The sequence below is a fragment of the Tachypleus tridentatus genome, chromosome 1, assembly GCF_004210375.1.
Source record: "Tachypleus tridentatus isolate NWPU-2018 chromosome 1, ASM421037v1, whole genome shotgun sequence".
NCBI lineage: Eukaryota > Metazoa > Arthropoda > Merostomata > Xiphosura > Limulidae > Tachypleus > Tachypleus tridentatus.
Window position 1 is genome coordinate 53,910,814 of NC_134825.1, and position 27,205 is coordinate 53,938,018.

General features: G+C 34.2%; 1 long non-coding RNA gene across 2 annotated transcripts; it reads left to right on the forward strand.

Moving 5' to 3' along the window:
* Nucleotides 1-2,713: 2,713 nt before the first annotated feature.
* On the forward strand, nucleotides 2,714-7,443 carry LOC143248915 (uncharacterized). Of its 2 annotated transcripts, XR_013027287.1 has the most exons (4): nucleotides 2,714-3,089; nucleotides 4,573-4,685; nucleotides 5,085-5,129; nucleotides 5,956-7,443. It is a non-coding gene; the product is annotated as an uncharacterized LOC143248915 (long non-coding RNA). The 2 variants fall into 2 exon arrangements; XR_013027283.1 differs by having other exon boundaries at nucleotides 4,573-5,129.
* Nucleotides 7,444-27,205: the final 19,762 nt, after the last annotated feature.

Below are 27,205 nucleotides of genomic sequence, written 5' to 3' on the forward strand. Positions count from 1 at the left end.
GTGTACTGTTTCGACAGCTAATAACGCTGGGATCAATATTGTTGTTCTGTTGTTTTAAGTATAATGAAAGGTGAATTGAGTTTCTGAAAACTTACTTTCTGCCTACCATCCCTTTTCTGACTTTTTTGTTGTTGTTGTTGTTTTCGTTTTCTGCTTCAACTTAACACAATGGAATATTCTTTAATAGATTGTTTATAATATTTTTACTTTAAGTTTGTCAAGTTCCTGCATAGTGTCTAATGCCATTATCATTATTGTGTGCGTTCTCAAATTCTATCCGTCGACACGAACGCCAATATATTTAAGAATAACTGCTTGCGTTGTTATTACGTACTTATGACAGATCTCTCGTACGCTTACTGAGAGGAATAGGGTCTAACAAACTCCTTAAGCAAAGAGGCTGAGAAATTTTGCGTCCCCTAGTTAAAGACGTTTTGTAACACTTACTGGTAAATTATTTTCATATCAATCGCTGTTGCTAATACTTTTCTTAAATTTCAGTTTGAAAAGTTATGCCATGTACCTTTTGTCCGCTGTTTGTTGCTTACAACACTAGATTTATTGAAGGTCACATGTGAAATTGAAATATAAAGTTTAAGCTTCGGACCTATCGAACCTCATATAACGAAGTGTGGAAGGTGCGTAGTGTATAAGGTTGTGCATCTTTGTTTTTTGATATGCATTTTATGAAATACCAACACATTGCAGTTAGCAAAGAGGAAATCTTTCAGTTAGTTCTACATTTTCTGTTTTGGGTGGTGTATGGTTTTGCCGCTCCTCTTGTCTCTTTTTTCCGCACTAAGGTCTGCTGTGCTACCTGCTTGCTTCATAACGAGTGCGTCACGTGGTATAGCGCCAGATGTTTGCTTGCATTCGCTAAAGTGCAGAAGCTTAGGTCCAAAGTTGAATGTCGTCTGAACTTTTATAATACCTGAACGCTCATTGTATTTCAAGTTCATAAAACGTAGTGCACGAGAAGGCATTCTTCTGAAAAATAAGCTCCTTACGAGATCAAGGGCGACAATCAATGTAATTAACAAACACAAAATTTTAATTTAGTCTGTTATAAAAAACTACAACAAACAAACGGCAGTTATTTTAACTACTGTGTCTTAACGTTTCTCTCTCGAGTGTTTATAATTATATATTTTTAAGAATGATATCAAAGCAATCAGATGATGTCACTAACAAATTGACGCTTTAGTTATACGAGTATTCACATCTTGTAACATATGCAAAAATATAACGAAACGATTACTTGACTATATTGATTCTGAAGGTTTAAAAGCTTGATTTATTATTTTTATTACTATAAAAGAAAGAATTAATTTGGTATTGTTTCAGCCCGACAAACAATACAAGTCAACAGTACTAATGGCTTTTTATTTTCTTTGTTTACAGTATGTAGCATTCTGGAGTATTCTTTGTAAATAAATCACATTTAGTGCCAGATGAGAAGTGTATTTTCTTGTTATTTCTCGACGTTTTGGTTCTACATTTTCACCAAAGGTTACCAACTGTAGACCTGGAAAAGTCTAAGTTAAATTACAACAGTGGTTTACATTTTACCAGATGAAAGATAATTAACGCATAAGATTCACCAAGCATAAGTAACTTGAGTTTGAATAAATAAACTTCATCAAGATGGCAAACCAGATCACAACATACATACATATATGTATATATGAATGCTGGTTAACAAGAGCACCTTGTACTCATGAGGCTACAACTCACGTATAGCAAGTGAGAAAAATCTACATTTATGAGGCAGAAAGTTTAACGATGTTAACAAACACATATTTATATTTAAAAAAGCAAGCTTCACAATACTTTAGTTTGTAAAATCGGTTTGATTTTCGAGATCAAAGCCACGATGAACTGTTTGCTATGTCCACCACGATAATCGAACTCCAAATTTTTACCATTGTAACTTTGTAGACAAACCCCTGCCCCATCGAGAGAATGTAAAATTTGGTTAGATGCATAAAAATACGTTGATTGCACCTCTTTAACGTTTCCTAAGCTAAGAAAATGTTATCTACACATATATAGTTTATTTTGGTATATGTTATTATGCTATAATGAATGTTTCAAACAGCATCGTTGTTCAGAAAGGAAAGAATAATATTTTTGTAAATGCAATTACATGTCACTGACTTACTGTCTCAAATACAGTAAGTAACGTACGAGTACGTTCATCTGTTTAGAAACAACGTTGTAGGTTTTTCTTTTGTTACTTTATATTTTTATGTCAATAAATAGGGGATGATTTAATAAATAAAGAAAATTATCCTAATTATGTTTTTTGTTTTTTTAATTGCTTCAAACATGTTAACCCCAGATATTAATCTCACTGTCTAACTTAAACTGCCGTGGTGATTTCATTATTGTCCAGTTTAACAAACAATGTTGGAGTGGCGTGACATAGTTAAACTATATTGATATAAGTGTACACAATAATAAATCCAGTCTGGAAGCCGATCTTTTCTCTAACATGATCTTTAAGATAATACATTTCGACTACAAATGATATGGGTTGATACAAATCCCGTAATACATACTTAGTCTCTAAAATACAATATGGCCGTAGAAAGGAAGAGAATGTTTTTTCCCCCATTAGACGCTGTGTTAGTGCGTATGTGTTGTGACAGAGATTCGTGTCGGCTATGCAAGCAGGAACTGACATAAAACGTCAGTTTTCTTGCCACTGGGTTTGGCCTTCTTCGGAGACGGCTGTGCTAGGAAGAAACTTGAAACCGCGTTATATATATCTATATAGAAATATTGATCTTAAGCACAGTAAAGTTATGAAAAGGGAATAATATAACATAAAGAAAATGGTGAAGCAATGCATTTGTATAGTAATTCCAAGTATACAACTAGCAAGAATCTTATGCGAATCGACAATGTGTAACAACAGTGTAATTTATACATTATACATTGTTGTAGAAAGTGTTTAGTGTAGCAGGTGATCCAGTTTCAATAAAAATATAAAATATTTCTTGCCTATGATAGTGTACGGTGTACACAGTTAATTTCATTAGTACGCATGCTAATAACTTCATACTTTGGAAAAACGAAACAGAAAGGTACGAACCCATCTTTGCATATTTATTTTTCAAGAACGAGTTGTGGTTACTTTTCTGTGCCATTCGTTTGTAGTTTCTTTATTTTCTAAGTAAATGGCATACGTCATCACAAGGCGTTTTACAAGCGAATAGTAACGAGTGTATAATGTTATATAGCTTTGTCAGTATTTTCTCCGATGGTCTACGTACAGAATACACAATTATACAATAAAACGCAGTATATATTTACTTTCAAAATAAGCCACTTCTTCTTTCCCAGGCCCGGCATGGTCAAGTGGTTAAGGCGTTCGAGTCGTAATCTGAGGGTCGCGAGTTCGACTCCCCGTCATATTAAACATAATTGCCCTTTCAGCGTTATATAGTGGCAGCGCCAGGATATTTTCGTGGGGAGACTAAGGTAAACTGTCATCAATATAAAGTATAGATGGTAAATTATAATAATGTAAATACCAAGGTACATTTCAGAAAGGTGTGCTATTTTGAACTGCGTTTTCAATTCAGTTTTCATTGGAAACTCATACTCTGATTAATAATTCATTGTTACAAATTAAAAACAATCTGTTTATGAAAATATGCGTATATGTAAAAGAGGAAGCTCACCTAAATTCCACCGAAGGTAATACATAATAATAAAGAAAATCAATATTAGCTTAGATTGAACATTTAATATACCATTAAGAGTAAAGCTACAAATCAAAAGAAATATAACATAAAGACATAGTTTACATAGCAGAAACGAATTATCCCATGTGAAGTTAATACACTCTGAGGAAAAGTAAGGTCACTATCAGGCTAACTATCTTTAATCTTAATAAAGACGTTGAGTTCTACAAATCTATGTCTCTTTGATGTTAATTGTTAAGCAACAACGACGATTGTGTTTTCCATATTTTATGAATATATGTAGGTAACAATATTGGGGGGCTGAGGGGGCTTGTAAAACTAGTGGGAAGAAAACTAGTCATCACCCCTCGTGTAGGTTTGAGCGAAATTCAAAAACAATCAAACAAACTTTCTTCCCCAATAAATCGAGATTTTGTAGGGCATATCTCTGCGCTTGACGTAAAAGCTCTTCATTTATCATTTACTATTTTTATTAATTTAGTAAATATTTAAGTAAAATATCAATTAATATATTGCAAGAAGAGGGTTGCAAACTAGTTACACGGTGGATTGTTGAAAATATTCGATATAATATTAATATTAAGTAAGGATGTTCAGTTATAATAAATAATTTAATTTAACTCTAACGTAGAGTATTTTCTAATATAAAAGTCTTGGGATAACTTATTTAATAAGGAAAATCTGAAATATTGTATATATATCTAAAAATGACTAAAAGTTTGAAAAAGCCTCCAATGGCTTCAACATTATTTGAAAGAAGTAGCGATAATGGTGACTCAAGTATGAGATTTTTAAATTCAAAATATTGTTTGTTCCTACAGACGAAATTAACTCTTACAAATAATGTATTTTCGAACAGCTTACGCTGGTAATTCAAACGTTTTTGCAAACTGGATTTCATGAAAATACGAGGATGAAGGAATGTTTTGAAAACGTACAGCCAGAAGTTTGAGTCCGTTTCTTGCTACATTGGTAAGCACATCAGCTACTGTCCTCTGATTGATATCAACTTCTACAAAGAACAAATATAATAGCGAATCTAGTGCGGAATAAATATACTCTACTTATTCTACACTTACAACATGCCTTGTGTGTGTGTGTGTATTATTACATTAGAGTTGTGCGAATAATGGAGCTTACGAGTCATGTTTCAGATGTGTTTTGGTTCACAATAAAAAAACTTTCAAATACGCCAATTGTTTTACTCGCCATATTGAAGTGTCTGAAATTTGTATCGGTGTTACAAACTGTTGCTTTGTGATTCACAACCATAAACGTGTTATGAAATTTAGATCATCAGTTTTCTTTTTAAGAGTTTATAGAGATGCTTAACAGTTGATTACACATATTTCATTTTTATCTCTTGTGTAGGCAATTCAGTGAACAACTGTCACTATCAACAAGAAGACACACTAAGTACGTATGACAAGTGTTATACTATTTAATTAGCACTTTGATAATTCACTACGAAACTTTTATCTATTAAATGTAAAATCCGATGTTGTCAATGAGTTAAATTAACATAGTAGCGTATAAAACAAAAATCACATTTTGGAAAATTTCATTTAAAATATTCTTAAAGCTGTACTTGTTTCATGCACGAGTTTAACATGATTTGAAGTCGCTTGAACATCTAAGAAATTTTGTTTTACTTCTTCTAATTTTAGTCAAGTTTCACACAAACAGCAGAAGCGGTATGAAAATCTCACTTTTGACCATCATAATAAAAAGAAAAACTCGTATGTAAACCAGTGTATGTTGTGTTTTTCAACCATATTGCTCTCCAATGGTACAACGGTATGTCTGCGGACTTAAAACACTAGAAACCGAATTTCGATACCTGTGATGGGCAAAGCACAGATAGCCCATTGTGTAGATTTATGTTTAATTTCAAACAAATGTAACTATATTAAAAGAAAAAGAAACTTATGTGCAATTCATTGTATATTGTGTTCCTTCAAATAACGTGTTTCTAATGAAGCAGCCTTTGTGAGAAATAATAATAATTATACTCGAAACAGCCTTTGTTACTTGGCTCGACTAATTTAAAAGTTGTGTAGAATATCTAAGTTGGAGGTATTTATAGACATTCTGGTATTATTACTTTTATTTCTTTAGTTGTATAATATAATTTTCCCGATTATATATCACGCAACTGAAATCCAGCAGCAGTTAAACACATTTTCAAGATAAAATATGGAGGAGTTTCTCTAAAATAACAGTGCAATATCTTGTAACACAGAGAATCCATAAACATGGCGTTCTGAAGCAACTGTCTTCCACATGCCCCTGGCAACAGTATGCAACATAATCGAGAAGGATTTCCGCCTGGAAAAAAGAAAGAAAGAGAAGAGAGAGATGAGTCACGTGCACGCAAGCTGCTTCCACGACACATCATATCAGCTGCTGCATACTTCAAGAAGATGGAGAATGAAACGGGTATCTATGCTATTTTGTATGTGGACATATTGGTCAAGTTGCCGGACGTAATGCCAAGGGACTTTTGTTTGATCAGTTTGTTCAAACAGGCGCTAGGGAATCACTAATTTTATGTTGATGCACTGGTATACTTCTCTTGACGGTTAACCTCACGCCGTTTACAAGCTAACTTTTCTTCGACGAAGATATCTAAAATCCTTGTAGAAATATTAACGTCCGAAGTTAATTCACTGAAGTTAAACGGTTTGTAATGTTTGAAATCTATAAACGTACCTGATCAAATATCGGTAGTTTTCCGATTAATAAGCGTTTATTACAGTTATAGCTTCCGAGGTTTATAGTATACTAACTGTAGTAAACCAACAGTATTAAAATGCCTCTCCGCGTTGTGTTGGATACCTTTTAAAACTTTTAAGGCAAAGTTCTCGAAATTTCAGTTGGCAATAATACTGGCAAATACTAGTATTTTACATACATACATAGCACATTGTTCATGCTTACGCTCAAGAATCTTCTAGAAATTGGGAGAATATGTGGAATTTTCGCAATACACATCTAACAATATACGTTATATGCATTTCTTGATATATATTAAACTGAAACAAACACAGATATTAAAATAAATATACATTATTAAATCCGTTACATTATGTATCACTGAATGCGCCTTCTATTTCTTTGTATAGTTGCAACTACAAAGTTGACTTTTCGTAAGAGATTGCTAAGAAAAATAGAATGAAATGTTATGGATAAACCTTCGTTGTTTTAGATGAATACTCACTAACTGTATTAAAAAAATAATTTCGTGTGGATTTTAACAGTGTAATAATAGCGCGGTATTTAGTAGGTTACCAAATAGTGAGTCTTAAAGCAATACATTTGCCAATTATTAAATTCTGTTTGTACAGAAGCCACTAAGAAAATCGAAACCTGGGTTTCATAGTTACAAGCTTTCAGAATTACCACTGAGCCACTGGGGAGCATTACCATAAAATAAATTTTGATAATTATTACAGCGAGATATCCACGTATTTAAACAGCTGAAATACTTCCGAGGGTTACAATAATAAATGTTTCTGTGGTATTACAAAGAACAATAGTTGGTGAGCTGCAACAATATGCTTATTTGTTTCTAAGAGGCGAATTTTGATAGATTACAACAATAAACCTACATAGAAAAAAGTACCTTAAAACCACATGTACACACATTATTCTTGTGATATAAGCGATAAGGAGTATGACTTTGAGGTAAGGCGGATAGTAAGTTGAGTTCAAAGTTCGACTAGTCCCGATGAAGCCATTAACTGAAATAAAAAAGTTGTTATTATCTGGAGAGTAAAGGTGTGTTTTTTTTTCTAACTTTATCGCCAAAATGTCTAATTTCCTCCATTAAACACTAAGAATTTTGAAAAATAATAACAAAAACATATTTAGCTGAGATCGTTTAACAATCTATCAGAAGGAATTCGAGACTGGCATGACCAGGTGGTTAGGGTGCTCGACTCACAATCTGTGGGTCGCGGGTACGAATCCCCGACCCCTCAAACATGCTCGCCCTTTAAGCCGTGGAGATGTTATATGGTTAATTCCAGTATTCGTTGGTATAAGAGTCACCCAAAAGTTGGCGCTGAGTGGTGATGACTGGCTGCCTTCTCTTTCGTCTTTCACTGCTAAATTAGGGAGGGCTAACGTAGATAGCCCTCGTGTAGCTTTGAGCTTAATTTAACAACAAACAGAATATATCAAATCCATAGACGTGAGAGCATTCTGTTATAATTTCGATTATAAATAATAACTGTACAAAAAAACACACTTTGTTATCTTCGCTATGTAGTCTATGAAAGGAAGAAGAGACAGGAAAGATGTTATGGTGGCCAAAGCTTTCAGTATGAATAGCTAGAGTATTCTGTCAGACGAAATGTCAATCATGTCTTCTAGTAAGCATACCTGTCGTACTGGTTCTTCAAATGTAATGAGAACTGGTAGCCTTAAGTTTAAGTCCAATAGTTAATTCCTTAGGACTATTGATCAAACGCGTTTTGAGGCACGAAAAATCTTTCAGCTCTAATAACGCATTTGTTTGCTGAAGTAAAAAAAATCAAACAAAAAACTGACGCGCTACGTGAAACATATGATATTTATGGACATTCAGACGCATACTTGCTTCCCAAATAGGTCCCACGCCTAAAGTGCAGAAAATACTCCACACCGTCAAACATCAACCATAGTTCTTCATAGCTGGAACAGTACAGTCAATAGTGAATTGTTCAACTTTCTACTTCCAGGTCCATACTTAGTCATAACCTTCAAACATAAGGTTCGTCATCACACTTCCTAACCACCGGAATCTTAATTTGAGATGGTGTTCTGTAAAGTTCTAAACAAAATTGAGTGGTTTCATACACAGTTAACTGTGGGTGATCAAGCACTAAAATTAATACACATAATGTTTAGACCTATATTCAAAAGTTCAGAATCTCTTCTCACTTTAAGTTAATTCATCTTGATGAGATTGTATCTATACTCACAGAGCTAATTTACATAGCTATGAGGTGCACTGTGCTACGTGTTAAAAAGTGTCTGGAAAGTTTTTTTTTTTTTGTAAGCTGTGTGTCTAAAGAAACGCACAGGCTGTGAAATGTCTTGTATTTATTTATAAAAACATATAATCTTTTAAAATCAATAATTTTCGTTTTTGCTATATACTAGTTTGTATAATTTTGCATCACTTCAAAAGTATATACTTTTGCTTCATAAACCCGAATGAAACCTGCCTAGAGGAAGGTAAAGGATAACTTGGTTCTTAAACATCTTAAGTCCTCACCCGAGAGAACTAAGGAAGATTTGGAAATACCGAATTCATTGAAAATACACGTTCTAATGTTACGGCTTCTGGTAGTCTTTTTGCCAAGTAATTTTGTAGTTTCTTTGATTAAATGATGTGAAATAAAAGATCTAAATTATGTTCATATATATAGATTATGTCTGATTCCCAAAATTATAGGATAACGAAAAACCTTCACCCTAGCTGTGGGTGAATATTTACGCACTTATGAATTAATAATTTTTGTTTTGCCTTCTCATAAATGTCTTTTTGCATAATTCTGGTAAACTAAGGGAATCTTTCCTCTTATATTTTGATAATACAACGACTTCTGATAAAGAGTGGCCCGGCATGGCCAGATGGTTAAGGCACTCAACTCGTAATTCGAGGGTCGCGGGTTCGAATCCCTGTCACACCAAACATGCTCGCTCTTTCAGCCGTGGGGGTGTTATAATGTAACGGTCAATCCCCCTATTCGTTGGTAAAAGAGTAGTCCAGGAGTTGGCTGTGGATGGTGATGACTAGCGGCCTTCTCTCTAGTCTTACACTGCTAAATTAGGGAGAGCTAGCGCAGATAACCGTCGTGTAGTTTTGCGTGAAATTCAAAACAAACCAAACCAAACTGATAAAGAGCTAAGCATGAAGGAAAGTGAATTTGAGATTTTAATAATAAATTAAATAATAAATTGTTTTGTAAAATTGTAGTTACTCTGTGCATTTTGGTGAAAAAAATTCGCGAGATTCAGTTTAGTTTATTGATTATCCACTTGTCCAGCGATGTAGTTCGATTTCGGAGAATTAAATCCCTCAGTAATATGCATGATCAAGAGTAAACTGGAAAATAAAACCAGGTTTCTTGTAGTTGTGAAATATAAGTTTATATGTATAACTGTGGAAGGTCTCTTATTGTAGAATATAGATATTTATGTAGAATAACAACAAAATAAAAAAATATATCTTCACAATATTACTTCACTTTCTATTATTTAGATTCCCTTTTTTGTTCAACAGACATTACTCTTCAGGCTTATAACCCTATCTCTCTTTTGTTTATCCTTAGAACTTCGAGAATCAAGTCCTTTTCGTTGATTAGATCAAATAAATAAATGTCAAACAACAAAAACAGAAAAACAAAACAAGAACGAAATAGCTTATTTTTACAGACAAGTCCAATGTTAAAGTTATTCAGTTTGGGATGGTTTCAACATGTAACAACCATTTATTTTCAGTGAAACATGTGAGAGACTTTTTCTTTAAGTACAACTACAGTGAGAGGCAGTATATTTGTACATACTCGTCCTAGAAATTTCTACGCGAAAGTCAAACAGTTTTGTGGCTTTATGTAGAGCTGCTTGTGTATGGTGTCTGTCACGTGCTAAAAAACCAGACAGACGACACGTGCATTATCGATTCAAAATTTGATTCCATTTTGTACGTGTTCTGTCTGTTTATTAGAGATACACAATGGACGTAGCTATCTGGTACAGGTATGTCATTATAGCCAATAACTGTAGCAAATATCCACATATGAATTTATAAGTTTTTTGTTGCTACCAAATTTTGTCTAAAAAAGTGAAAGCACGGTAGATCAATAGACATTGTTCTACTTTAGCAATGTATATTTAGGTCTGTTGACGTCAGTGATAACTTCAAAGTTAGAAATCTGTGATTAAATGTCATGGAAACTTAGCATGAACCCGAACGGTTGGTTTAACTGTTGCTTCCAAATATATGTAAAGTGAGCTGCAACATAAGAAGCTGTCATATATACAAGTAAACAAGGAAAATATTTATCTTCTATTTGTAGTTCACAATGAAAACGTATTATCATTATATGTTGTGGGTCTAAGATTGTTTGTTTGAAGCTAAGCAAAAAACTAAATAATGGGCTACCTGTGCTCTATTCACCACGGGTATCGAAACCTGGTTTCTAGCGTTGTAAATCCGCAACATAACGCTATGATACTGGAGGGGAAGGTCCAAGAAGAAACCATTGTTGCTATAAGCACTGTTACTCTAGTGCAAACTTTCCCAGCACAGGCCTTCTACCAAGAATGTTCCGCATTTTTACTGAGTCTTGTACTTATGTATAGGTGACGATTCTCAGGAGCAAGGCATCACATAACATAATAAAATGTTGAGACGTTGGTTACTTTATGCCTTCAATAGACAGAGGTTATCCCACGCAGCCAAAGATAAATGTACAACTATATTAGATTTTTCAATTTCGGCGGCTGACAAATGAATCTATAAATACTGTTTATCTTAATAGAGTGTATTTCGTGTATTTGCTACGACACCCCCTGACAAATTCTCTCGGCTCCCGGGTGATCCGCTGACCCAAACACGAGAATTCCTGGCCAAATAATATTACGAATTGAGGTTTGTTGAATAAAATATCCCTTTAAATGGAGCTTTGATATATATTCCAAAGAATAATTTTTAAGATATAAATATCTCATTATAAGCATAGTTTAGAAAAAAAAAATTATATACTTAAAATGTTTATTCTTGTTTTGTTACTTAGCGAGTCCTTCGAAATAAATCCAGTTTATTTTGTGTTTGTGTAAGCAGTTTCATGACTAGAAGTCCCCCTCTGGTACAGTGGTAAATCTACGGATTTACAACGCTAAAATAAGAGGTTCGATTCCCCTCGGTGGGCTCAGCAGATAGCCCGATGTGGCTTTGCTATAATAAAACACAAACACACACATAACTAAAAACTGGAAGGATCGTATTTTCATATACACATTGCTCACTCATTCATACTGTATTAATTATGAGTAGAAAAATAACACAAACATAATTATGTCATACTCACGCTTTTTAAATTTATTATTCGGTTTAGTTAAAATAAAAGAGAGCACTCCGAAAACTGAAAAACATGGAATGGCCTGGACTAATTGTCGGTACCATAATTATAATTAGTTTAGTGAATAAATAAAAGAGAAATTGGTTTTCAATTGTTTAGTTACTGCATTGAAGAGTTGCCGACAACAATGACTTCATATTTATTTTGCTTCAATGGATGATAAAACCAGTGTTATATATTTTTGCTTCGGCGAATTTTTCACATTTGTTAAACTTAAGTAATTGTTTTAAAAAGTGCCTTCATAATGTTTACTGTTTTCCTTTTTAGCTTTTTCGAGAAAACGAAGAGATTGTATAGTTTTAAAATATTTTGAAATGTTGCATTGAACATGTGTTTTTCTTCCTAACTTCCTAACCTTACCATTCAAAATAATTACACAGGTCTGTAAATTTAAATTTTCTATAAATTGTTTTGGTTTTAATAATGGAGTTTCATAGTTCAGTACGCGGATTTCGAAAATAATATTCTTTCTTTGTTGTATCACGTAATGATTTTTTAAAAATTAGGAAAGAGTGTGGAACCCTTACTTAGATCAAACTTACAACAAATTTACCTCAAATGTAACAGAATATGTTTGGGTTATTTATAGAACATCGTTGCTATAGCAACGAAAAAATAATATTGAAAATAAAAAATAATAATGACAAAGTGCAAGCACAAACAATACTATCCAGAAATGACATGTCATGACCTGTTAACCTTTTATCTACCAGCGGTGTGCTTCTAATGCGTTATAGAAGGATTGATAAGACTTTCACGTGGCATTTGGTCTGGAGAAATCTATAGCCAGTGGTTGTCAACCTTTTACGCATTACAAAATGTTACCCAGTTTCAATGAAGTGATTCACTTATTTAAAAATACATGAGATTTTGTGAAAAAAATTGTACGTGATAGAGAAAACATTTCAGAATCACTGTACAGAAATTACTGTAAAATATGCAAAAATATTTAGGCAATAAAATCATCGTTGGCTTTTGTATTGTGGTTCTATTTAGCATATAATATATTTACAAGTTCGGGAGTAAAGAACAATATACAGTGAAGACTCTCCAATAGTTATATCTATATTAAATAAATTCACAAAGAGAGTAAAGTTATAAGGACAAACATAAATCGTTCAGTGATTAGTAGAAAATCACCCAAAAGCTCAATGGTCATTATTAGCCCGAACACTTTCAAAATAGGCATTTTGAAGTATATATCAACAATTCCTTCGTTTCTTTGGTTACAATTTCGTGCATAGCTTTATGAAGACTATCTGCTTTAATCGGCTCTAATTTTGAAGTGATAAACTAGAAGAAAGGCACCTTATCATCACCATCCACCACCAACTCTTTGGCTATCCTTTTACCAGCGAAAAGTGGGATTGATCATCGGCTGGAAGGGCGAGCAATGCTTTGTCATGTGATTTGAATTTGCGATCCGCAGCTTGTGAGATGAAGCGCCCTAATAACCAATTCGTTTCAGGCTTTTCTGAATAAAACTAACTTTGTTGAGTATGTTGACTTTGCTTCCTCAATTCGAAATAATCTGAACAGTCTTAATGAGTGTGGACAAATACTGAAAGCTGTAAACTGATGCAATTAAGACCTTCAGTATGGAATTTAATGAAAAGTCCTAGTTATATTTTAGAGCCTTAGAGAGCTTTGGTGTGGCCTAATTGTTCAAGTTGAACTGCGAGTTAGAAAATGCTGAGGTACCAGCCATAATTCCACTGATTCAGAGGTAAACGCTTAATAAACGTTGATACTGCATTGGTCACGTCCTGTTTATCAGCATGTATGAACTGTGAATTCTAGGATCTATGGTTTGTGGCCCATCGGCGCAAGAATGCGTTCTGCACTTTGGAATGGTAGGTATAAAATAAGAGTGATGGCCAAATTTTACTGTTCTGTTAGACAGGAGTAGCACAAGAGTTAATGGTAGGTACTGTTGACTAGCTGCTTTTCCTACAGTGTATCAGTTCAAAAGTAGGGTTGCCAATACGCAGGTTCCATTTGTGTAGTTTTTCGCGAAAATTCTGAAATAAACAAGCAAATAAGTTAAAGTGATAATCAGTTTCGTCATTTTGTTCAAAGAGTCAGTGAATGCTACTGATTGGCTAGCTGCCTTTTTTCTGGTGAGTAATTCAAAATTATAGAGAGCAACACTTGAATTCTATGGATAGTGCCACAGCTGTTTTTCTAGCGCCTATTAAGTACAACGTACGTTGAGAATTCCTAATTAACTTAGTTAAAGAAACTCACTCAGAGCGAAATATACACTGCTAAGAGTCATAGGGCTTTAGATGAGATCGTTTAAAAACTTCTAGTCAAATAGTTGTATGGAGTGAAAAGAATTAACATGAGTATTTAATTGAATTTTCTTAAACTAAATTTTGGTGAGAATGTGTGTGTTTTTCTTATAGCAAAGCCACATCGGACTATCTGCTAAGCCCACCAAGGGGAATCGAACCCCTTATTTTAGGGTTGTAAATTCGTAGACTTACCGCTGTACTAGCGAGGGAAACTTTGATGAAACTCTACGTAACACGAAGTTTAGTATTGATATTCTTATGATAGGACGGATAATATCATGTAAGGAAGAGCGCAGAAAAGAACTAGTGGACATTCGAATTATGAAATGGAGGTTCAAAACGTAAACCTGTTTCCATTGAAACATTGAAGGGACTTGAGTTAAATGTTTATAACTCTTAGAATTTAAATATAATACTGGAAGAAAATCTCTGTTTTTTATGATGTAATAATTAGACAAGAAACTGGAAGTTTTTGGTTTGAATTTCGCGCAAAGCTACACAGGAACTATCTACGCTAACTATCACCAATTTAGCAGTATAAGACTAGAGAGAAGGCAGCTAGTCATCACCACTCACCGCCAACTCTTGGACTACTCTTTTACCAACGAATAGTGGGATTAACCGTCACATTATAATGCCCCCACGGCTGGGAGGGCGAGCATGTTTGGTGCAACAGGGATTTGAACCCGCGACCCTCAGATTGCGAGTCGAACGCCTTAACCCACTTGGCTATCCCGGGCCAAGACGAAAGACTGTGAAACATTCAGTCCACATGTTCATCAAACCACCTAAATTCATTTTTTAAATAATATAAATACGTGTTCTCTGTGAAATAGTGTTGGAAAAAAGTTTTTCTGTCTACAAGGATTGTGTTAGATACACTGCACTAAAGACAGTACTTGTACGCAGATTATGTAGTTCGTAATTAACATTGTCTGGCTCAGAACTCTGGGAAACAAACACGCGTCAGTGGCATTTCTTCAACAATTTCCCTTCAAACCTTATGGAGCACGTGAGATATATCTTCTCACAACAACTACCATTAGAAACGGTTTAATAGATAAGGGGGGTAGGCATATGTCAACGACCCCTTATGAACATTAGTGTCACGTACTGTGTAGGAGAGATAACACCCCTTCGTTCCGCTGTGTACACCGTATTGGTGTGTATCAATACTCTACTATGTATGTATATACACGCATGTATATGGCGTGCTGAAATAGAGTATCACGTGAACAGTTTCCAACACCCTGATAATCGTGGTTGAGTGAAGAGTTCAAGTAATTTGTGAAAACAGATGTCATTCCATACAAACACCTGTTAAAGTAGTTTAATGTATGAGGATATATGTTCATAATCATTCTCGTGTATCTGTTATGTTGTATTAAAACAAGTAAAACCAAAACGAGGATATTAGAATATCATACCAAGACAAAATGAAACCAAAACAAAGACCATCAAAGCATTACTGACTGATATATATTACAACTTTTCCAAACAAGCCAAGCCAAGCCGGGCCCGGCATGGCCAGGTGGGTTAAGGCGTGCGACTCATAATCTGAGGGTCGCGGGTTTGCATCCCCGTCGTACCAAACATGTTCGCCTTTTCAGCCGTGGGAACGTTATAATGTGACGACCAATCCCACTATTCATTGGTAAAAGAGTAGCTCAAGTGTTGGCGGTGGGTGGTGATGACTAGCTGCCTTCCCTCTAGTCTTACACTGCTAAATTAGGGACGGCTAGAGCAGATAGCCCTCGAGTAGCTTTGCGCGAAATTCAAAAAAACAAACAAACAAACAAACAATCCAAACAAGCCTAATTCTTATCAATAAAACTACAGATGTAGGAAGTACAAAATAAGCGTTATTGGTAATTATTATCTTAATTTTCGCATATGCCTAGAACTCAGTCATATTTCCCAGTTAAGATGATGTTTGATAGATACACCTCGAGCTGAAACAAATCATATCGCAAATATGGGAGAGATATGAAACGTTATAATGAAACTGTGCATAGTTTGAATTATAAAGTATATGTAGCAGGAGAAATATCCGCCGAATTGAGAGGCCAATATAGATGTGGGGATTCATTTTTTAATTTTTGCCTTTCTTTTCTATTTACAAGTTTCGCACGTAAAATGACATTAGAACTTACAAGTTACGAGTAGATATGAACGCTTAAGCCAAAAACGTTTCATATTTAAGACTAATGTTTGTTATTTGCAGTTAAAAGAAGTTGTTTTTCTCATAAAAAGTATAAATAAATGTTAGCAGACCTCCTGGAGTGAAAAGCAAAACTTCTCTTCTGCTCCAGTAATGGTCATGTGATTGGCACAAGGAAACCTAAGAAATAATATTTCTCTTTATTCATCATTGTTAGAGTGCTTAAAGAAGTTTGTAGCCAACACCCCCCCCCACCCATTGACTTTGGAGTAGGATTAACTCAAATAAAAAGACCCGGCATGGCCAGGTGGGTTAAGGCGCTCGACTCGTACTCTGAAGGTCACGGGTTGAAATTCCCATCGCACCAAACATGCTTGCCCTTTCAGCCGCGGGGCGTTATAATATGACGAATAAGCCCATTATTCATTGGTAAAAGAGTAGCACAAGAGTTGGCGGTGGGTGGTGATGACTAACTACCTTCCCTGTAGCCTTACACTGCTAAATTAGGAACGGTTAGCGCAAATAGCCCTCGTGTAGTTTTGCGCAGAATTCAAAAACAAACAAACAAACTCAAATAAATCTAAGAAAAGTAGTTCTGAGTTAAATAGCGTAGTGAAATGTATCATAAATAAATGTTTTCCTTCGATGTGGTAGATTTCGATTTTAAAAACTATACTAAATAAACTTAGTATTCCGAAAACTGTTCAATCTTTAAGTCTAAGATTAAAGAAGGTCTAGTTAAGCCTGCACTTTCATTGACATGTGCTATTGGGTTACACTAGTTTCGACGAATTCCACTCATCATCAGCAAGCGCGTAGTGTACCACGTTCACACGTATAGCATGTTTGATAACTACAGAATAGTTAAATTTTCAAAAAATGACTTGTATATATAGATAAAATATATTTTATAGAAAATGAAAGATAAATAATAATGGAATTAAAACCAGTAGGAAAATTAAACCAACTAGGAGAAAAGAAACACTGAAACCAAACTGAATAAGAAAAGCAAGTAATACATATAACTCCATTTTAGGCTGTAGTATTTACCTACTTCATCAGTTTCAAACTGCAAGTTTTAACTAATATCACATAGTTGAAGGAACTGCTCATGTGTATAAACTGTTTTGAAAACGAACAAAATGCAATTATAAAGGAACACGAAACTTAGAACATACACATATAAAAAGAAGTACTTTATACTAGAGGGCTTGTCTGTTTGTTTTTATGTGCAAAGTTATACGATGGCCTGTCTGGGTTCTAATCACCAAGGATAAAGAAACCTGATGTTTAAAATTATAAGTCCTCAAACTTGAAGATGAACACCTGGAAACATATTGGAGGTGTATATTATATTACAACATAAGTATATGTATTTATATATGAGCCACAAAACCTCTGAAGGTGTGAAGAAAATCTTCTTTTCAGCTTTTAACTGGGACAGAAAAGTTAAGTGGGTTTTTGTTTTGTTTTGTCATAAATGTTTCCAGGGGCGTAGATCCTGGGGGGGTGGAGGGTATACATCCCTCCTTCATTTTAGGTGGGGGGTGTGGTGCATACAATCATTCCCCTCCTACAGTTTGGTCTGCTGAATTGTTTTATTGCATCACAGGCCTACAAATTGTGTGTTTGTTCTTGTGATTCTGGTGTTCTTACCAATCGAATTACATAATTAGGCCTAGATGTAGGCTTTTTCAGTAGCCGAAATGTACATCTTTAATATAGGCGTGCTTCTAAGCTTTTCGATCTATGTTATAGTTCGTAACTTCGTAAGTATCAGTCAATAGGCCTAAGTATACATTCAAGTATCGTAGCAACAAGATTACTCTATGACTGCATGTTTACAGCTTTCAGGTTCACGTAATCAGAGATTACCAATTTGCAAATTGAACAGTTCACATAAGCGGTTGCAAAAATCATCCCTCCCCATCGGGTGTAAAAAATCTACGCCCTTGAATGTTTCTTAAATAAACTTCAACTTATACAAATTCAAAAACAATGGTTTGTGCGGACTTTATGATTAAAATAGTAAATGCTTTATTCATTTTTCCAAAGTAAAAATAGATATGGTGAAGCCGCACATTCAGAGAAGATGAGTAATTAGATAAATTATCAGTGAACAATTATAAAAAGTTAACACGTGAACTACTTACAATACACGACTTAGAAAACCAATCGAATTTCACGCAGAAATAAAGTTGAAATTTGAGATTATTTGAGTATTAATTGATTAGGCATAAGATAAATACCAATGTTCAGTTTTGCTGGAAGGATGTTTTTGATTTCGTATAAATCACCTGAAATGAAACTTCTATAGATCAATAAGCAGCACTCTGCTCTTTCAGCTTCTGCTACGCGGACTCCACACATACATCTGTATTAAATCACGTGAAGCTAAGGTTCATACACACAGAAGTGCTTTAGACTGAGTTCTGCGAAATACGGTTTTACAACAACTGGCTTGATTTCAATCTAGCAACGTTTTTGTTACACTTGAAAGCGTATAAGTATGAATGTGACCTACATATCTCTCATAGAATATCTTAATACGGATTCTCCTGGACATAGATTAGTACGTTGAACTCAAAATTATTTGTATTTTAAATAACAAGTTTCTAATATCAAAATTACAGTGAGGGCTAGGGCCTTTGTTGTAATGAGGATTTATGAGAATGTTCATTTATTAGTTACTTTATATCACAAAAGAAATATTCCGAAAATAAAAATAGATTTTGTTGCCTCACAAGATCAGTGAGAACGTGATAGTTCTTGTGCATGATAAAAATCGATGTTCTTTTAACATAGCGATTTTAAAATGAACAAGTTATCTAGTAAACGGTGGAACGTTAGGAAATTTAATTTAATGGTTGAAACATTGCTTTACAAATTGAATTTTTAAAGATCATTCCTGTTACGGAAAATTCCTGATGACGATAGTAATAACCATGACTAAAGTTCTGGAAAGTAAAACAGCTAAAGAAACTTGCCCTTTACATTAACCCTACATGCAGTGGGATATTATATTATAGCTTGTAAGTACATTGAATTTGCTGCTTTGTAGCTGTCAGAAATACCTGTCCTATATAGTAGTCTTACAAACGTTAATGCTAAAAAATAATCGGGTTAAATGGTGTTTTTCTTTTTTCACCAAAGTAATGTAACTCTATGGTGAATATACAATAGTACTGTATACATATCAACAATTGCAGATAATTAAAAACATAAACTAGTTTGTATAGTGTTGCAAAGTTCGATTTGTTGGAAATGTGTGTTGGTTTACAATGACCAGAAGCCGTATTAGGAGGTACAATCGCCATTAGTGTTGTAAGAGTAGAATATTCTAAAAGTTGCTGTTAATTTACTCCGTCATAAAAAAAAAAAGAAAGGATCTTGTATATTTTCAGGATTGTTCAAATTCAATTAAGAATTTTACGATTCCAAAATGTTTTTGTGTATGACCTTTATGGTCCTTTATGAAATCAGTACGTGACAAGGTACATACAACATCAAAACAGACAGATCTGGAAACCATCATGGCGTCTTCGTGTATGAAATGGGAGCGTCAAACTAATACCATGACGACAGCTTTCTGCTATCGAAAACATTACAACAAACTTGGAGAATGAGCCAAGCTGCCAAGGACACTCTTTTCCCGCTTTGCGTTACCATGTACCAGTACCTACACTCCCTGCATGGAACAAATCAACTTCCTACTTCGTATCAAGGGGCTCTTGAAGCCATCCTTCGCTCGACCTAGACTTTACTAGCTTTGCAGAACTCCTTCTGCAAGATATTCAATCAATGGCCACAGACATAGCGGAGCCGGGGTTGGTTTCGTCTTGTCGCTAGACGTACTTTCTACATTTGCACTGATACTGATGTATTGTTAACTCACTCCAATAACTTATAATGAGGAAAGAAAAGAAAATGGCAGTTTGAGATTGTGATACAGATTTCTTTCGGAGACTACTCACACACCAAACTCAGAAACTGTCGTTCTTAAAAAATGCACAGTTAAAGTAACATTTCGGCTAAAATAACTTCGCAGATAATGTAAAGGTAAATAAAACATTCTAAACTGCTAGTGATTTACAAAAAATGGAGGTATAATTAGTTAATATAAAACTAGAAATATTTTCATACAGAATAATACGCACCATGTTATAAAAAGTATTAAAAACATTGTTATACCGATTTTAAACAAAACAAATAAACTAATAAATTTTGTACTTTGATAAATCAATTAATTTGCAACTATGAGTACCTTTGAAGGTACTTGTTTCATAAACAAGACATCTGTAATGGATGAGATTGGAAGGAATTGATTTCAGTATATTCTGTTGATTAACGAATATTATAATTAAGGTATCTGTAGCTAATGAGGGTTAAGTGATATCGAGCTGATGATTAAATAGTACTATAATCAACTGATTTCAAAATAGTGACTGAGGAGTGTTGTTATTGATATATTAGTAGCTGATGCTTGAAGGATATCATTATTGGCATGTTTAAAAATGGTGATTGAGTGTTTTCGAATCACATAATTTAAATTTGACGATTATGAAATAATATTTGAGGCTAAAATTAAAGATTTTCTTAATTAATTCCTTTTGGGCTGAAGTTTGAGACGAATCGAGATCAGGTAATTTTAAATTAATGACATAAATGAAAAGGAAGATTGTAGAATTTCATAACAGTTTATTTCACACAAATGCTTCGAAGGGTTTTATATACAATATATTTGTTGTTAAAGATGGGGGAGCTTTATAAACCCTTCATTTGGGGCAAACAATTGAGAAGCATTGTTATCAGCATATACGGAATTGGTAACTCTTTTAGAATTCGCTAACAATGGAGATCTTTATTTTATTGAGAGGAAAACTGTATGCCATTGGGTTACCAGAAAAAACAACAAAAAACAACAACTTATAACATAAAAAATATAATTTTTTTTACAAGTTAAGTATTCGTTATCCTAAATAAATTAGTATAAAGTGCTCTTGAACATATGAATTTATATTAGTAACAGCAATCTAGTTATATTTTACTAACAATCTGGGGCCCGGCATGGCCAGGTGAGTTAAGGCGTTCAAGTCGTAATCTGAGGGTCGGAGGTTCGAATCCCCATCGCACCAAACATGCTCGCCCTTTCAGCCGTGGGGGTGTTATAATGTTACGGTCAATCCCACTATTCGTTGATAAAAGAGTAGCCCAAGAGATGGCGGTGGGTGGTGATGACTAGCTGCCTTCCTTAGGGACGGCTAGCGCAGATATCTCTCGAGTAGCTTTGCGCGAAATTCAAAACAAAGTAAACCAAGTACCATTTTAAACCATATTAATATGGTTTTCGTATTTTTGTTATTGGATGTAGGATACTTAGTTTTCATACAGAGTGAAATAACAAACTCATGTCAGTCTTTGTTCAGTTAGAAAGTCAAGATGATTTTGCAGACAAAGGGTTGAAGGTTTATGGAGGTCTTACTGAATAAATAATTCTTGCGAAAGCAAATTATGAATACAGATAACGAAGAGCACACAGTTTTTTCTCCCCTGAAGAAAAGTTACGTGAATGTTAAGAACGCTGTAAAGAAATTATTAGTGATAACACTAAATGTTTAGTTGATAAGAAACTGTTTGTTTCTGAGTTTCGCGCGAAGTTTTACGAGGGTTATCTGCGCTAGCCGTCCCTACTTTAGCAGTTTAAGACTAGAGGGAAGGTGGCTAGTCATCACCACTCACCACCAGCTCTTGGGCTACTCTTTTAACAACGAACAGTAGGACTGACTGTAACATTATAACGTCCCCACGGCTGAAAGGGCGAGTGATTTTGGTGCAAAGAGGATTCGAACCCGTTACCCTCAGATTACGAGTCGAATGCCTTAACCACCTGGTCACGCCGGGCCGATAAGATATTGAAGTTAAACATTTAACTCAGTAGGTAACTGAAATTCATTATAAAAATATGCTCATACTGACATTCTCAAATAACTGAATTATATTTCTTTTCTATTTTTTTCGGTATATTTCAAAAATGTCTTCAATAAACGTTTCTATGAAATTTGCAGTAGATAATTTAAATATTTGAAATTAAATTACAGTGTTCAATATATTATATTAAAATGATTCTGAGTACACAAATTAGCAACTCACGTCACAATCAGCAGTCAACCACAGCCGAGACAAAGAGTTTAGAATATGTATCAAAACTACATTACGACACTTTCTTAGCGTTACATAGTTAGTGTGATATCACCGAAAATTAATCGCTTTTGGGAAAGCTATGTAACATCCCTTTCAGACACAAAATATTCATAACTTAGACCAGAAAAATGTGCTCAGGTCGGGGATATATAATTTCCAAGACAAAAATAACTGTTGTATTTAATGGGAATAGAAAATAGATGAATATAACTCAGTACGGCTAAAATATTTGTAACAAAGTTGTACCCAAGCCCTGGTAAGCAAAGTATTGTAACAGGTGAAAATTCCTAAAGACGATGGTCATTGGAAAAAGTCGTTCGTCTAAGTGCACAGTCAACAATATGTAACACAATCAAGAAATAAACTGCTGTTTGAAAAACAACAAAAACAAAGAAACAGAAGTCGTATATGCATAGTTTGATTCCACGATGTTCAACCATCGTATACCTCAAGCAGTCGAAGAATGAAAAGATATTCATGCTATCATATAGAAGACGTAGCTGTCAAGTATTCAGATATGGTAACTATGGATTTCTATGAGTTTGGACTGTTGAAGCATACGCTGCAAAACCGTACAATCTCGTGCACTAGATGGATGGAAATTAAGCAGAGAGTAGTGTTGTAATTATTACATGACAGCCTTACAGCGAAATGTTTCGCCAAAAGATACAGAGAACATGGCAACAGGGACTGTAACAACGTAGTGAGGCCCCCAAATCATTTCAGTATGACGTACTCAATATCTGTAAAATTTTGATTATATTTATAGGGTCTTTCTTTTCTCTTGATTATATTAGAATATTACACTGCACAACATTTTTTTTGAAAAGTTTTGCTTCCTGAAAAGTTTTTGCTCAGACAGGTACCTGGTGGGTGTGTACAAATATAGTTTTGGTTTTGCTTCATCACAAAGGAACTCTGAGAAATAGACATTTAACTGTTTACCGGCAATAACGTATTTAATTGCGTTTATGTTTCTAATACGCTATTAAGTTCAACATAATTAAAAGTGTTTTGCTCCTGATTTTCGTTTGTATTCAATGTCCGGTGCATCACGTTGCAGTGTCCGACAGTAGTCAGCAAACACTGACGGATTCCAGTTGCCCTAATATCGTTTTTCCATTGTAGCAAAACTGAAGATTTAGATGAAACGGTACGTGATGGGCAAATTTGGATGTGATTTTCGTGATCAGCAGCCAAAAATCTATAAGGAACACTCAATAGTGTTCAACAAGCAAAAACTTTGTTGTGCAGTGTAATTATTGATCCCAATATTACACATATCTCAAATACAATGTCCAAACAAGTCACAAAATATTTAATAAGGCTGGCAATATGTTTATAATAATGCTACGTATTCAGTAAAAACGTTTCCTCGTGTTTATGAGGGCAATAAGTTTTAAGATAGCGTAATATATTATTATTTACAGTAAGTAATTAACGTGTTTAGATTACTGCTCTACAAGAATATGGTAGTTGGGTTGGGCCTGTTGATCAGCGGCCAACTGTTTTTTTCAACATTACTTGGAATGCTAGTGCGTATGATAAAAAGCATCACTCAGCCAAACAGCTCTTCTGATGGAAAATTTCAAGGCATAACACCTCGATTTCCTTTCGTTACGGTAGAGCTCAGAAGATAAAAGACAAACACAGTATGTTTATTCAAGCATAAGCAACTTACTTCACTGTTTTCAACAATGTACTAAAACTCAAATAACACTGACATAGAACATGTATTTCAAGGGTGTTGTAATAGAGCGATACAAATATCGTATTATGGAGCCGTAATACGATTGTATCAATACATCATCCGATACGATACGATTAATGTATCTTCACAAAATTTGGCAAACTTTCAGTAAACATCATAAGTCTTTTGTATACAAAAAAATAAATATTTGTAATAAATTATATTTGCTAAAATTAATGATTCAATAAAAATGAGTAGTATTATGTTGTCTTCATTTATTTTATCAACAACATCACACGTAAAGTAAGATAACAAATTAACAATAACAAACGAAATACAGATATTTTTTACTTCTCTTGCCAACTGCCAGTTAGTTGATCAAACCTGTGAACCTGAAAACACTAAACTGTGAAGTAATTAAATAAGACAATGTTAATAATATAGAAAATAAATTACTGTCAAATCTTGTAACAAACCGTTGATACAACTTCTTTATCTAGATACGTATTGCATTGCGGCTTAAATCCCAAAATATGTATTGTATCGACTACTATGACGAGATATGCAGCTGTAATATATATACATGTACCAAAGGCTAAACATAATCCAAAATTTATAAAACACCCAGTAACTGAAAGAGAGAAAAGCATGAACAAAATCAAAGGGACCGTTGATTATTACATTACAAGTGCGTTGTTAAATGAACGAGTGGGAATATATTTCTTACTTACTAAATATTGCAGTTGTTACAACATTTTAAATTTATGTTATTTCATTGAAATAGTTATATATGTTGTTATAAATATATGTAAAAAAACAGATCTATTTTTAATGTAAAGTATCCACAGTTTGTAATAGCATAGCCCCCCAGTAGCACAGTGGCCCGTCTATGAACTTGCAACGCAACAAACGGGGTTTTGACACTCGTGTTAGGAAGAACACAGATAGCTTTGTGTTTAACTACAGACAAACGATATTGATATAGATTCAACATTCAATGAAGATTTCTATTTAACGTCTGATTCTTTGAGAGCTTAGGTTTGCCAAAACAAGTCAAGTTCAGTTCCCAAGAATTTTCACATTCCTTTTGTCTTAAAATAGACGAAGACCTGTTTGGAAGCACTAACTATAGGTCCTGGGAACCGTTATTTTCACTGTGGATTTTATTTCTTTTTAGTAATATTACGTAAGCATTCTTCCTTTTGTTCCTTGGTAGGTCCATGGTAAGGTTATTGGCATGCAATTATAAAATATGAGGTTTGAATCTCTATGATGGACAGAGCGCAAATAGCTTGTTGTATAGCTTTGTGCTAAAAGAAACAACGCATTTTTTTTTTTTTTACGATAAGATACAAACAAAACCGGTTTACTATTATTATGGATTAGATTAACTCATTATATTAACCGCAAAATAATAGAATGTCCCCTGTCTACTCCTTTTTTTTCACCATAAAACATAACTGAACAAGATAAAGTTAGAAAGATTCTGTTGTTAGAACAGGTCATTTGTTGTAGAATAATGCTATAATGACCTGAAGTAAAGAAAACAAATGAAACAGGAATGAATGAGTTCACATTCCATAGAAAATGAACAGACTAGTCTGTTTATTGATGTGTCCCACCCTTTTCTAGCCTAAGACTTTTGTATGCAGGACAGTTTTTTATGTGGAAGATATGAGTGTATATTTCAAATATTATTATGTTCCTCGAAAGGAAGAGAGAGAAAAAGACATTACATTTTCTCGACATCATTCATTACAATGTCCCAACACCTTTAGGTATTTTCGTTGTTATTACTCCAGAATAGATCTTTGTAACTAATAAAAACCACAAACACATACTGCACGTATTAAGTCATTTCTTATCCAAAACTACTTGTACGCGCTTCAGCATTTTTACAGGTCTTAGTACAAAGGTATTTGACCTAATATCCTATAAACAACGCAAGTTTCACGTAACTGCTCGGGTCTCACAGATATCAGGTATACTCTACGATCTATACCAGGAGCTTGTCTTCTGTGTCCCCAGTTAGCAGACGAAATGATGATCACTTAGTTATGACTGGCAAAGCTTCTCCATAGAACAAAAGGCATGAAAAGTTCGTATTAACCATGGCAGACGAGATAGGAAGAGATTCCTGGTATATTTTAAATAAGGCATGCATATCTAGTATGGCCTATTGAGGTAATACCCCACTCACATATATCTTTGATTTGTATTTTACAAATGAACAGATAAAGCGAATATTTCGTACTGACTGCTAACAAATATCCAGAGATGGCGCTATTCACACATTAAAATGCAAAACATGTTTATTTTATTTTATTTTACTTTTTGTCTTACAGCAAAGTTACATTCAGCTATATGCTGTATCCACCGCAGAGAATCGAACTCCGGAGTAACATGATATGATTAAAATGCATCATTATTTTATCCAAGTACCTACGAGCTCTTCTGTGCAAGACTTCTAGAACATTTTAAAACCTAAGCCAGGGATGGGCAACTTATTTTTCATAGAGGCCACAGCTGTGGCTAATGAAAACAACGTTGGTCACATATTCAAAAAGAAAAAAAAAGAAAGTTGTTAGTTTAATCAAAATAATTGCATTTCAACTAACATTCAATGTGAAAATTGATGGAGGTTTTCATCAACAAGTTTCGTGAAATTTGGCTTAATATGTATGCTCAATGAGCATCTCAGCTCTGCCTCTAAATTTGTCAGTAAGCCGAGATCTGTATTTAGATTTGAGAAAATCTAGTGTAGAAAATGTTGACTCACACACCCATGTGGATTCAAACATGGAAAATAATTTTGAAATTGCTATCTTTAAATTTGAAAGACCTCCATTTATCAGAATAGTGAGCCACATCTCTCTGATAGAACACTTTTGTTTACCTTTTATGTGTTCTACACTTTGCAGGATAAGTACCTCGTCTTCAAATCCACACTTATCCAAAGTAAAAAGAAACATGTAATTTTCTTATTGAAATTTCCTAATTCAACTTGA